This window comes from Saccopteryx bilineata, chromosome 6 (assembly GCF_036850765.1).
Source record: "Saccopteryx bilineata isolate mSacBil1 chromosome 6, mSacBil1_pri_phased_curated, whole genome shotgun sequence".
Lineage (NCBI taxonomy): Eukaryota > Metazoa > Chordata > Mammalia > Chiroptera > Emballonuridae > Saccopteryx > Saccopteryx bilineata.
In genome coordinates, this window is record NC_089495.1 from 155,439,998 (window position 1) to 155,452,974 (window position 12,977).

The following is a 12,977-nucleotide window of genomic DNA, read 5'->3' on the forward strand; positions in this document are numbered from 1 at the left end:
CAAGATTTATAAATATATATAGACTTTTAAAACTGCTTGCTTTCTCTCAACTCAGGCCCTGAGCATTGGTCCTGGGAGCCAGCAGGGCTGATTGCAGGTAGAGCAGTGGCTGATTGCAGGTAGAGCAGTGGCTGATTGCAGGTAGAGCAGTGGCTGATTGCAGGTAGAGCAGGGCTGATTGCAGGTAGAGCAGGGCTGATTGCAGGTAGAGCAGTGGCTGATTGCAGGTAGAGCAGGGCTGATTGCAGGTAGAGCAGTGGCTGATTGCAGGTAGAGCAGTGGCTGATTGCAGGTAGAGCAGTGGCTGATTGCAGGTAGAGCAGGGCTGATTGCAGGTAGAGCAGTGGCTGATTGCAGGTAGAGCAGGGCTGATTGCAGGTAGAGCAGTGGCTGATTGCAGGTAGAGCAGTGGCTGATTGCAGGTAGAGCAGTGGCTGATTGCAGGTAGAGCAGGGCTGATTGCAGGTAGAGCAGTGGCTGATTGCAGGTAGAGCAGTGGCTGATTGCAGGTAGAGCAGGGCTGATTGCAGGTAGAGCAGTGGCTGATTGCAGGTAGAGCAGTGGCTGATTGCAGGTAGAGCAGGGCTGATTGCAGGTAGAGCAGTGGCTGATTGCAGGTAGAGCAGGGCTGATTGCAGGTAGAGCAGTGGCTGATTGCAGGTAGAGCAGTGGCTGATTGCAGGTAGAGCAGTGGCTGATTGCAGGTAGAGCAGGGCTGATTGCAGGTAGAGCAGTGGCTGATTGCAGGTAGAGCAGTGGCTGATTGCAGGTAGAGCAGTGGCTGATTGCAGGTAGAGCAGTGGCTGATTGCAGGTAGAGCAGGGCTGATTGCAGGTAGAGCAGTGGCTGATTGCAGGTAGAGCAGTGGCTGATTGCAGGTAGAGCAGGGCTGATTGCAGGTAGAGCAGTGGCTGATTGCAGGTAGAGCAGTGGCTGATTGCAGGTAGAGCAGTGGCTGATTGCAGGTAGAGCAGGGCTGATTGCAGGTAGAGCAGTGGCTGATTGCAGGTAGAGCAGTGGCTGATTGCAGGTAGAGCAGTGGCTGATTGCAGGTAGAGCAGTGGCTGATTGCAGGTAGAGCAGGGCTGATTGCAGGTAGAGCAGTGGCTGATTGCAGGTAGAGCAGTGGCTGATTGCAGGTAGAGCAGTGGCTGATTGCAGGTAGAGCAGGGCTGATTGCAGGTAGAGCAGTGGCTGATTGCAGGTAGAGCAGTGGCTGATTGCAGGTAGAGCAGTGGCTGATTGCAGGTAGAGCAGGGCTGATTGCAGGTAGAGCAGTGGCTGATTGCAGGTAGAGCAGTGGCTGATTGCAGGTAGAGCAGGGCTGATTGCAGGTAGAGCAGTGGCTGATTGCAGGTAGAGCAGGGCTGATTGCAGGTAGAGCAGTGGCTGATTGCAGGTAGAGCAGTGGCTGATTGCAGGTAGAGCAGTGGCTGATTGCAGGTAGAGCAGGGCTGATTGCAGGTAGAGCAGTGGCTGATTGCAGGTAGAGCAGGGCTGATTGCAGGTAGAGCAGGGCTGATTGCAGGTAGAGCAGTGGCTGATTGCAGGTAGAGCAGTGGCTGATTGCAGGTAGAGCAGGGCTGATTGCAGGTAGAGCAGTGGCTGATTGCAGGTAGAGCAGTGGCTGATTGCAGGTAGAGCAGGGCTGATTGCAGGTAGAGCAGTGGCTGATTGCAGGTAGAGCAGGGCTGATTGCAGGTAGAGCAGTGGCTGATTGCAGGTAGAGCAGTGGCTGATTGCAGGTAGAGCAGGGCTGATTGCAGGTAGAGCAGTGGCTGATTGCAGGTAGAGCAGTGGCTGATTGCAGGTAGAGCAGTGGCTGATTGCAGGTAGAGCAGGGCTGATTGCAGGTAGAGCAGTGGCTGATTGCAGGTAGAGCAGGGCTGATTGCAGGTAGAGCAGTGGCTGATTGCAGGTAGAGCAGTGGCTGATTGCAGGTAGAGCAGGGCTGATTGCAGGTAGAGCAGTGGCTGATTGCAGGTAGAGCAGTGGCTGATTGCAGGTAGAGCAGGGCTGATTGCAGGTAGAGCAGTGGCTGATTGCAGGTAGAGCAGGGCTGATTGCAGGTAGAGCAGGGCTGATTGCAGGTAGAGCAGTGGCTGATTGCAGGTAGAGCAGTGGCTGATTGCAGGTAGAGCAGGGCTGATTGCAGGTAGAGCAGGGCTGATTGCAGGTAGAGCAGTGGCTGATTGCAGGTAGAGCAGTGGCTGATTGCAGGTAGAGCAGTGGCTGATTGCAGGTAGAGCAGGGCTGATTGCAGGTAGAGCAGGAAGCTTTCTTGTGGTGTCTGGTGGGTGGTTTTTGGGAGCCTCCCTAATACAGACCCGAGCTCGTGGCTTTTGCTCGGCCTCTGAGGGCTTCTCTATAAAAGCCCACACCTGGCTTCCCTCTTCTTTCACAATTACCATTACCTACTGGGGTCAACTAAGACATATTAATACAGAATTTTTGAAGTCCTATGGCCCAGCTCAGACCTGATGAGTAAACAGACCCAATGGGCTTTTTTGTTTTAATTTAAGCATTAATTACCTTATGAACTTTTTTAGAAGTATAACCAATAGGGCAGAGGATCAATCAGAATGGATTGTGATCCTGGACTAAAGGGTTGAGGTTGGGGGTTAGAGCTAGAAGCCCCCGATGAACTCAGCTTTACCTTTAGTTGTTAGACTGTGGGCAAGTAAGGGTAGGGGATCTTATTGGAAGAGCTGGTGGCCTTGTGTGGTTGGCGCTCAGAGCGCTTGAGCAACAGCTGTTCACCAACCTGTGTGAAAGCCTCCTGGTATTGTAACTCACTGAATGCCTTACCACGCCTGCTTTCAGTAAGGACTTGGGACAACACTGTTGAAAAGAATACAAACAACATGAAAATAAACCCCACACACCAGAACCAAAACAAAACAAGCTCGCAGATTTTGTAATTCTATGGTTATACCATCATTTATGACTTTTTTTTAAAAGCAGTTTTAGGTTTACAACAAAACTGATTGGAAGGTCCAGAGATTTCACATATACGTCCTGCCTAACACATGCATAGCCTCCTCCGTTATCAACATCACTTATTAGAGCAATACCTTTTTTTTTTTTAACCAAAGATGAATCTACGTGGACATGTCATAATTACCCAAAGTTTATCTTAGGATTCACTCTTGATGTTGTACCTTCTATGGATTTGGACAAATGTACAATGACATATTTCTATCATTGTAATTTTATACAGAGTATTTTTATTGCCTGAAAAATCCTCTGCGATCTGCCTTTTCATCCATCCCCCATGCTTGAAACTAGTTTTTTTTTTTTTTTTTTTTTGCGTGTGTGTTTTTTGTCTCCATAGTTTTGCCTTCTTCTAGAAGCTCATAGAGTTGGAATCATGCAGTCTGCAGCCTTTTCAGACCGGCATCTTTCACTTAGGAATATACCTGGGAGGTTCCCCCACGGCTTTTCATGGCAAATATCTTCTTCCAGTCTGCAGCTTCTCTTCTCATTCTCTTGACAGTGTCTTTCGCAGAACAGAAGTTTTTAATTTTAATGAATTCCAGCTTATTGATGGTTTCTTTCATGGATCGCCTGTAGCATTGTGTCTAAAAAGTCATCACCACACCCAGAGTCATCTAGGTTTTTTTCTATGTTATCTTCCAGTAGTTTTACAGTTTTGCACTTTACCTTTAAGTCTATGACCCATTTTACATTATTTTCTGTGAAGAGTGTAAAGATTCATTTTGAGGGGGGCAGATGGCCAGTTGTTCCAACACCATTTATTAAAAAGACTATCTCTGTTCCATTGTGTTGCCTTTGCTACTTTAGCAAAGATTGGTTGACTATATTTATGTGGGTCTATTTCTGGTTTCTCTATTCTGTTCCATTGATCTGTCTGTTTTGTGTGTGTGTGTGTGTGTTGTTGTTGTTTTTTGTTTGTTTGTTTGTTTTGCTAATACCACACCATCTTGATAACTGTAGCATTATGTTTGGAAATATCCGGTGTTCCCAAGCCCAGCACTTCTATTTTAAACCTACCGTACCTTCCCACCTCCTTCCCCTCCCCCACCCAGCCTGTTTCACAAGGAGCCTCCTGGGATATAGTAAATCTGTTAGATATGGCTTTTCATTGGAAGGCATTTGGGGCTGCTAAATAGGCTTGGATCCCTGAAAAAATAATCAGAGTAGACTTTGAAGCTTAGGCCACAGTTACTGATTCCTCTAATTTAATGATATTTTCACAGAAAGAAAGATCTGCTGTTTTTTCAACCTGACGAGACAATTTGATTTAGAGGAGCTGTGGCCCATCAGTAAAAACTACCCATTTGCAACCCCTCTATTTAGTGATTATGGCCCATTTAATCCCATAAATAAATTCTCTTTTCCAAATGTTTTTTTTTATTTTACAAGCAGACATATGGGTTTTACTTAACAAATGATGCCACTGATTAACATTTATCTTAATGCTAATGATACAGATTCATGAATCTGTTTGCCTAGAATATCAAGTTGATGAATGTTACCCTGAAGAGTTTTCAAATGAGAACATAATCCAAACCATGTTAAATGGATATTATTTTACATTCTCCAGAATAAAATGAGACAGAGAGCATTTAAGAACTCACAAGATGGATGCATATTTGACATCAAGTAAACATGCTAGAATATAATAGCAAGGATTTCAAGTAATTTTTCTTGAGAGAAAAATTAATTTTCAGAATGCACAGGGGATGATAATACAGATTAGGTACCATTGTAAACAAGTTCATAATTATTGAAATGCCTCAAGGTGTATTTTCATAATCAAAGTAGCCAGCATTGTGTTTCCAATTATTCAGGAAAAATTAATCTGTAACCATTATACCCCAAAAATGAGCTATGTAGAAATATTCATTGATTAAAACAAATAAATCTAGTATAATCAATTGGTGCAATCCATTTGAAAAGTCATACTACTACCCTTACATGTTCCATTAATTTATTTTTCCTATTTCTCTATTTAAGCATATAGTTGAGAATAGATTTGTTCATTTGAGTTTGATTTTCACTTTTTTCTATATTAGCTATATTTCTCTATTATCAATATTGAAAGTAAAAGGCAGGCACTTTTTGTTTATTTTTTTAGAGAGAGAGAGAGAGAAACAAGGAGAGAAGAATGAGAGGAAAAGTATGAACTCAAAGTTGCTTCACTTTAGTTGTTCATTGGTTGTTCCTAATACACACCTTGACTGAAGGGGGGATGGCTCAAGCCAAGCCAGTAGCCCCTTGCACAAGCCAGCATTTTTTTTTCTTAAATGCTTAGATCACCAGGTTGCCTGTTGTCAAAATTTAGCTGCACCCTCCCTGGCCAGAGCCTGTGGTGATCTCCCAGGCTGGCTGACAGTGCAGGAAACACTACCTGCCCCCCACCCCTACCCCCAAGGAGTCCACTGAAGGAAGAGTCAAACTATAAACATAAGTTGGTGGTTATTGTCCTCTATTTTAGCACGGCTGAATTTTGTCTCCCGTCTATGTAATGTTACTTAACTAGCAACTGCAGACCCAGTGACCCTGTAAACCAGTGGCCCCCAAACCCCGGGCTGCGGACCAATACCGGTCCATGGGCCATTTGGTACCAGTCTACAGAGAAAGAATAAATAACTTACATTATTTCCATTTTAATTATATTTAAGTCTGAACGATGTTTTATTTTTTAAAAATGACCAGATTCCCTCTGTTACATCCGTCTAAGACTCATTCTTGATGCTTGTTTTGGTCACGTGATACATTTATTTGTCCCACCCTAAAGACCGGTCCATGAAAATATTGTCTGACATTAAACCAGTCTGTGGCCCAATAAAGCTATAAACTGCACACGGCCAATGAGGCTTTCTTGTTCCTGGATGTGCTTCCTAATGATCAGCTTTCTTCTCTCTGATTATGGCAGGATGGGTTTCTAAATGTAAAGGTGCGCATGTGTTAACTGTCTCTCGTGCTGTAACATATTTTTACAAGAAGTTTATAGTAAAGGAGATGAATTCTCTCATTTGTAAAACATTGACCGAGTTTTCAATAATAAGTATTCATCAGTAAAATTTCTCACCTACTAGCCTGAGATTATTCCTCACCTTCAATGTTAAATAAAAGATTAAAAAGATAAAAAGAAAAAAAGGAAAGGAAAGGAAATAGCTTGGGATGTATGCATATGTGTGTGAGTGTGTCTCTGTGTGAGAGGTTTGTGTGCACATGTGTGAACATTAATCCCTCATGAGTGTGCATGCTGTTTGAGTGTGTGCTCTTTGTACATGTGAGATTACGTGTGCATGCATGTATATGTGAATGTGTGATGTGTTTACATGAATGTGTGTGTGTGTGTGTGTGTGTGTGTGCGTGATAACTAGTTCTTTGTGTGTTAATGCTGCCTCCTAGTGGCATCTATTACTTTTGAAAGTGCTCACAAAACAGTTGGAAGGAAGGTATAGCAACTGATGCTCAGGGAAATGATGTAGCTTGATTTAGAGGGGTCAAAGCTAACCAATGACAGAACCAAATATCCGACCTTCAGAACTATATCTTTTCCACCATTTCTTAGACTGCTAATTAAGCTATGATTTCCCCCAGTGACTTCCTGGAAATAATTAGACTTTAAAGTTGGAATTCTACAGTCTAGGAAGGGTGCTGAAGCAGGTTGGTAGAGAGATTTTTGTACAGGTGAGTTTCTGAGTAGTTGGTCGCCTGTTTGCATGAACATTGGCTGGGGCAATATACATATTATTGAAGGGGAAGGAGCAAGCATAGCCAGTTTATCTCTGTTAATAGCCTTGAGCTTGGATTGTTCAGGAAGGCAGGATGTAAACCACAGAGGTAAAGACGGAATGGTTGTTCCGGCACAGGGAAGGAATCAGAACCATCGTAATTTTTTCTTAGTAGTGAAGAAAAGACTGTATCTTGTCATTCTCAGTTTCCACTTTCTTTGTACTACATCTATTCGTGGTATAGACCATACCTCTGTGACCAGTAAATATGAAGTTCGGAATCATTTTCTATCCAATTTTAAGGGATTTACTGGCTGCAGGATTATTCTGATATTTGTCTCTAATGTGTTTATATAATAAAAATCGTTCTTGGTATTTATAAATTGCTTTCCATTTAGATTGCTAAGAATCATTCATGTATTTCATTCTAATGATACAAAGTATCCTAATGCAAAATGGTGAATCACTGACTGAAATTTAATTATTTAGAATATCAGCTTATGCATTGGCACTGGGTACAGAACCATTGCTAGTTTTGAAACAATAAATAAAAATATGGATGCTATATATGCCATGTCACATTCCAGAAAAACAGACAAAGGGCTAAAGAGTAACTTTGCAGAAGAATAAAAAAGGACTAATAGCATTATTAATTAATTAATTTATTTATTTATTTATACTATTTTCCAAGTGAGAAGAGGGGTGATAGACAGACTCCTGCATGTGCCTGGACAGGGATCCACCTGGCAACCCCTGTCTGGGGCCGATGCTCTGCCCCTCTGGGGCCATGTTCACAACTGAGCTATTTTTAGTACCTGAGGTAGATACTCCACACAGCCATCCTCAGCCTCCTGGGGGATGTTTCACAGGGCCATCTTCAACCCCCCCCCTCCCCAGGACTAATGCACTGGAATCAATAGAGCCATGGTTGTGGGAGAGGAAGGGAGAGGGAGAAAAAGGAGAGAGAAGAGGGAGGAGGAGGGATGGAGAAGCATATAGGTGCTTCTCCTGTGTGCCCTGACCAAGAATCAAACCTGGGACATCCACATGCTCTACCAGGTCAACGCTCTACCACTGAGACAACCAGCCAGAGCCTAATAGCAATATTAAATATTTCCACTTTTCTAATAGTGGGAAATAAAAATTAAAGAGATACTTTCTATATACACACAATTAATACAGATGAGAAAAACTGTTAATGTGAGACAGCCACCCTCAGAGAATTTTGAGTGAAATTACAAATTTGCAAAACACCTGGAAGGCAATTTGACAGTACTTATTAAAAGCCTTAGTCTTTTTTCCCATATAGGAATATCTTTTACGGAAACAGCTGAAACTTCAACCAAGATGTACATTAAAAATATTTCTTCCAGTATTATATATGCACCAAAAATTGCAAATATCCAATCACAAGAGAATAATTAAGCAAATGATGTTATATTCTCATGATGGAATAATAAGTAGACATTAAAATGATCTATATATTATTTTCATTATTTTATATATTATAATTTTATTATATATAAATATATCTATGATTTGAGAAAATATAGACAATTAATAGTGGGGTTTTTTTAATGCTAGGATTATACATAATTTTTATTTTCCTCTTTAAAACTTTCAACAGTTTTTAATTTCCCTATAATAGAGTTAAAACTGGTATACTCTGAAAAAAATGCAATTTAAAAATTTCAATTTAGAAAAATTTCATTTCTCTTTACAGTTAATTCTTAATTATTTTTCTAATAATAAGTGGAAATAATTGACTAATAATTCACCACAGTGACCTAAAGTTAATAACACTTGTTCTTTTTTTTTTTATTTTTATTTATTTATTTATTTATTTATTTTCATTTTTCTGAAGCTGGAAACAGGGAGAGACAGTCAGACAGACTCCCGCATGCGCCCGACCGGGATCCTCCCGGCACGCCCACCAGGGGAAGACGCTCTGCCCACCAGGGGGCGATGTTCTGCCCCTCTGGGGCGTCGCCATGTTGCGACCAGAGCCACTCTAGCGCCTGAGGCAGAGGCCACAGAGCCATCCCCAGCGCCCGGGCCATCTTTGCTCCAATGGAGCCTTGGCTGCTGGAGGGGAAGAGAGAGACAGAGAGGAAAGCGCGGCGGAGGGGTGGAGAAGCAAATGGGCGCTTCTCCTGTGTGCCCTGGCCGGGAATCGAACCCGGGTCCTCCGCACGCTAGGCCGACGCTCTACCGCTGAGCCAACCGGCCAGGGCAATAACACTTGTTCTTGTGTCTTGTACTTACACTTCATGTGTTCATTCACAATCTTTCAAATTACTGGATAAAATCACAGTGAAGTTGTTGAAACCTTAACTCCACAATGTTTTAAAGGAGAAAAATATACTGAATTTAATATTTTTTGCTTAAGTCAGAGTTTTCCAAAATAGTGGAATTTTGGGGGAGACTTGATGATATTTAGGAAGTGCAATTGAAAGGATTTAAACCATCTTTAATTTTTTCATTGAGAGAATCACTGTCAATACTTGATTCATATTCTTACATACATTCTGTGTGTGTGTGTGTATGTGTGTGTGTGGCAAGTATGTGAAATAATAATTTGTAAACTATTTTGTAACTCACTTGCTGTATTTACTAGTACAGACTTATACTTTTGGTATTGACCTTCAGGACAATTAAAGTATCCAAAGAATGCCTTTAGAAAATATGTACTATTTATATGTATATAATTTAAAATTAGGAGAAGTTACTGTATTCAGTGCACATTTGACTTTATAAAACAGAAAACTCAAATAACAGTGGCTTAAACAAAATGGAGGTAATCTGTAGGTCTCTATTATAGTCATTGTCATTTTATAGAGCAGGAGTTTAAAATATCAATATCAGCTTTAATACTTATAACAAAATGCAGGCGTAGTTAAAATTATGAATGAATAATTATTATCTTTGTAATTAGAAAAAGGTCACATTTTTCCATGTATTATATAGGGAATAATTGAATTCCCATTGTTCAGTATTATTTAGACTGATTCTTAATTTTAAGTTTATCTTTTGAAAATAAACAGAGCCTTTTCCACATGAGAAGTATAGCATAATTAGCTTCCCACACAGGAAAAGAAAACAATTTTTTTTTTAGGGTCATGTTTATACTATCATCATTAATTATGTTACCATTTAATTAAAAAAAATTGAAGTAAAATGTTATTTGTGTTGGAAAAAAACCTACTCTCAATTTAAGTCATTTGTAGCTGATAGGAAATAATATTTTTAATGGAAATAATGTTTCAATTTTTTTTTTTTTTTTTACTTTTTGAAGTGGAATTTATTGGGTTGACACTGGTTAACAAAATTATACAGGTTTCAGGTGCACAATTCTATAACACATCTTCTAATGTTTCAATTTTATTACATTTTTAAAATCAAAGATAAAACAACATTCAGTATATATTTCCTGTATATATCTTCTTAACTGACTTTATAATTAAATTAGACCCATCAGATTTACTCTCGTGGAAAGAAATTTGGATTCTGAAAGGTTTGTCTTCTGGGCACCTTGAATGGAAGCTGTAGATTAGGAAGCTATGTGGTGGCTGTATTCTACCCTAGGTGCAGAGAAAAGGACAGGACAATCTGCATTTGTTCTCTAATTCAATAAATATTTACGGGTTGTCTCTATGTGCTGGGTACTTTGTAAGGTGCTGGGTCTGCAGAGGTGAACCCAACAGATGTCCCTTCCTTAAGAGGCCTAAGATAAGATCATTGATATTAGTTCATATTTGATTACAATTTTGATAAATACAGTGAAGAAAAGGAACAGGGGCTTTGAAAGAGAACGAGGGTGGTCTGAGAATCAGGGAAGGCTTCTCTGAGGAGTGACAGTTCAATGAATATATATTGAACTGACAATAGATTATCCTGCTAGATGTAGAAGTCATTAATTGGTTGCTATAGATATTTGGCCATAAAACATTTCTGTGAAACTGTATTTTTCAGGCCACATGTACTGCAAAGGTTACAAAAGAGTCTTTGCCTGGCTTGAGGTCCCTGAATGGTCTCCGATTTCAGCAATTTCTTCCTGAATATACCTGGAGGTCCCCAGGGTAGTCTCATATGTGTTCTTTACTAACCCCAGTGTTAAGGCCAATGAAGTCTGTACTGAGTTTGCTCTCTTCAAAAATCCTGGGTACAAATGCTGCCTGTGGCTTCTATTCTCAATGGTTAAATGGATGCACAGTCCACAAAGCAAGGGTTCTTAACCTAGGCTTCATGAATGGACTTCAGACCTTTTGGGAACTCTTTGATTTGTATACACATTTTAGGGCATGTGGGCAGTTGGTGGTGGTGGTGGAGTGAGGGTGATGATCTCAAAGGATTAGGCATCACTCTATTAGAACAAGAAGAGGAGAACTGGAGGTCAAACCATGGCCATTACTGTGCTTTATGTAGAAGCACTCACCATTCCTTCAATGCTTTTATACTGTCATTGAACCAGATCTGCTTACCATCTGTTAGGGAGGAGTTTGTTCCTAGAAGGGTCCTTGGTTCTTATGTAAGGAGATTCCAAGTGGATGCTAATCAGTTCTCTAGACATGACAGATAGGCTTGAATCCTAATGTTGAGGAGCCACTGCGCCACCTCACCCGCAGGTGTTGTAAAGTACCAAAAGCTACAGAATCAATATTAATATTTTAAGAGGCTTAAAGAACATTTTATTAATTTGGGTTAAGGTGTGCAGAGAAATTTTGAGAATAATCTCTGTACTGTGTGATTGGCATAAAACCAGGATGGCCCTTGGCATTGTATTGTAAATGCAAAGGGAAGGAAAACATGAATTCCCAGACATTCCTCCACACCTGTGGGGAAAGGGGTGAGTGGCTAGCCAGGTGCAGGGAGAGAAAAGCCAAAATAAACCTTTTCTTATAGTAATGAGCCATTTGCGGGCGTTTGTTCCCACGAAACTACCTCTCCTATGTAAATGAATATGGTTAATACAGGTGACTCTGGACAGAGAGATGGCGGATAAACACTAGAAAATATAGGAATGTCTTTTAATATGTAAAGAGACATCTTTCTACCATTGTGTTGACTTGTAAATTTTGTTTTCTCCAAAATGATGTATGTCTTGCAAATTGAACATGGTCCTATCATGTTAAAGGACATATGACTATAACCAATAGTGGTAAAGGGCACCTAATTGCAATTTTTACTTCTGTACTTCCCACTTACAAAACTATAAAAACTAGGTAGAACAAAGGGCTGGCGCGCTCTCCCTCAGATTTCTGTTGGAGTTGCCTCTGCTTGGCCAAGCTAGACAATAAAGCTTCGATGTGTATCGATAGATTTTGTTCATGTCTTCAATGTTTCAGGTCCCTCTGGGTTAGGCTTAACAATGTGAACACAGCTCAGGATCAAGCTAAATATGTAGGACTTAAATAACAATAAAACCCTTCATGCATTTCTCAATTTTTGTTTGCATAACTGTGTGTGTGTATATATATATGTGTGTGTGTGTGTGTGTGTGTGTATAAAGTGACAATCTGCTAGTTCTTGAAAATAAAAAAGGAGATTTTCTTATCTTTTTACTTTTACCTAATTAGAGAAAATATTTGAAGAAAGTTATTTTTTTTTTTTACTTTTTAACTTCCAGTCATATTTTTTGCTGGTGCAATTATTTCTTCTCAGATGAACTTGCTTTGATGCATTTCCTCCCCTTGATCCTTGTAGGGAGAACAGCTGTGGTTAGGCTTGCTCACTTGTTTTCACAAGCACGTTCCATGATTTGTGCATGAGCACATGGCCTATATAAAGTTATGGGTACTTTTCCTCTGTGTGGATTGCTTGTGGCCACTGCAAGGGGTGGCTTTCCTGATCTTTCACTTGCTGCCACCAGGGGCAACTTTATCCTGTTTGCTCGCTGCCTGAGAAGTGGTTTCCCCCAGCCTGTTCATTCCTCTGCCTCTTTAAGAACCTGATAAATGGGAATGGCCTAACACCTTTCGACTCTGTGGTTCTTCTGTGGTCTGCCCGAATTCAGTGTGAACCTGCCTGGCCTAGACCACTGACATTACTTTTAGAGTAGTGGGCAGGATTCAGTTTAGACTAGTATGGAACTGGCATTATAATCCTCTTTTTTTTTTTTTTCAGTGAGAGGCAGAGAGATAGCGAGATACACTTCTGCATGTGCCTGAACCAAGATCCACTCGTAACCCCCGTCTGGGGCTGATGCTGAATCAACCGGGTTATTTTTAGCACCTGAGGATGATTCTCTCAGACCAACAGAGCTATTCA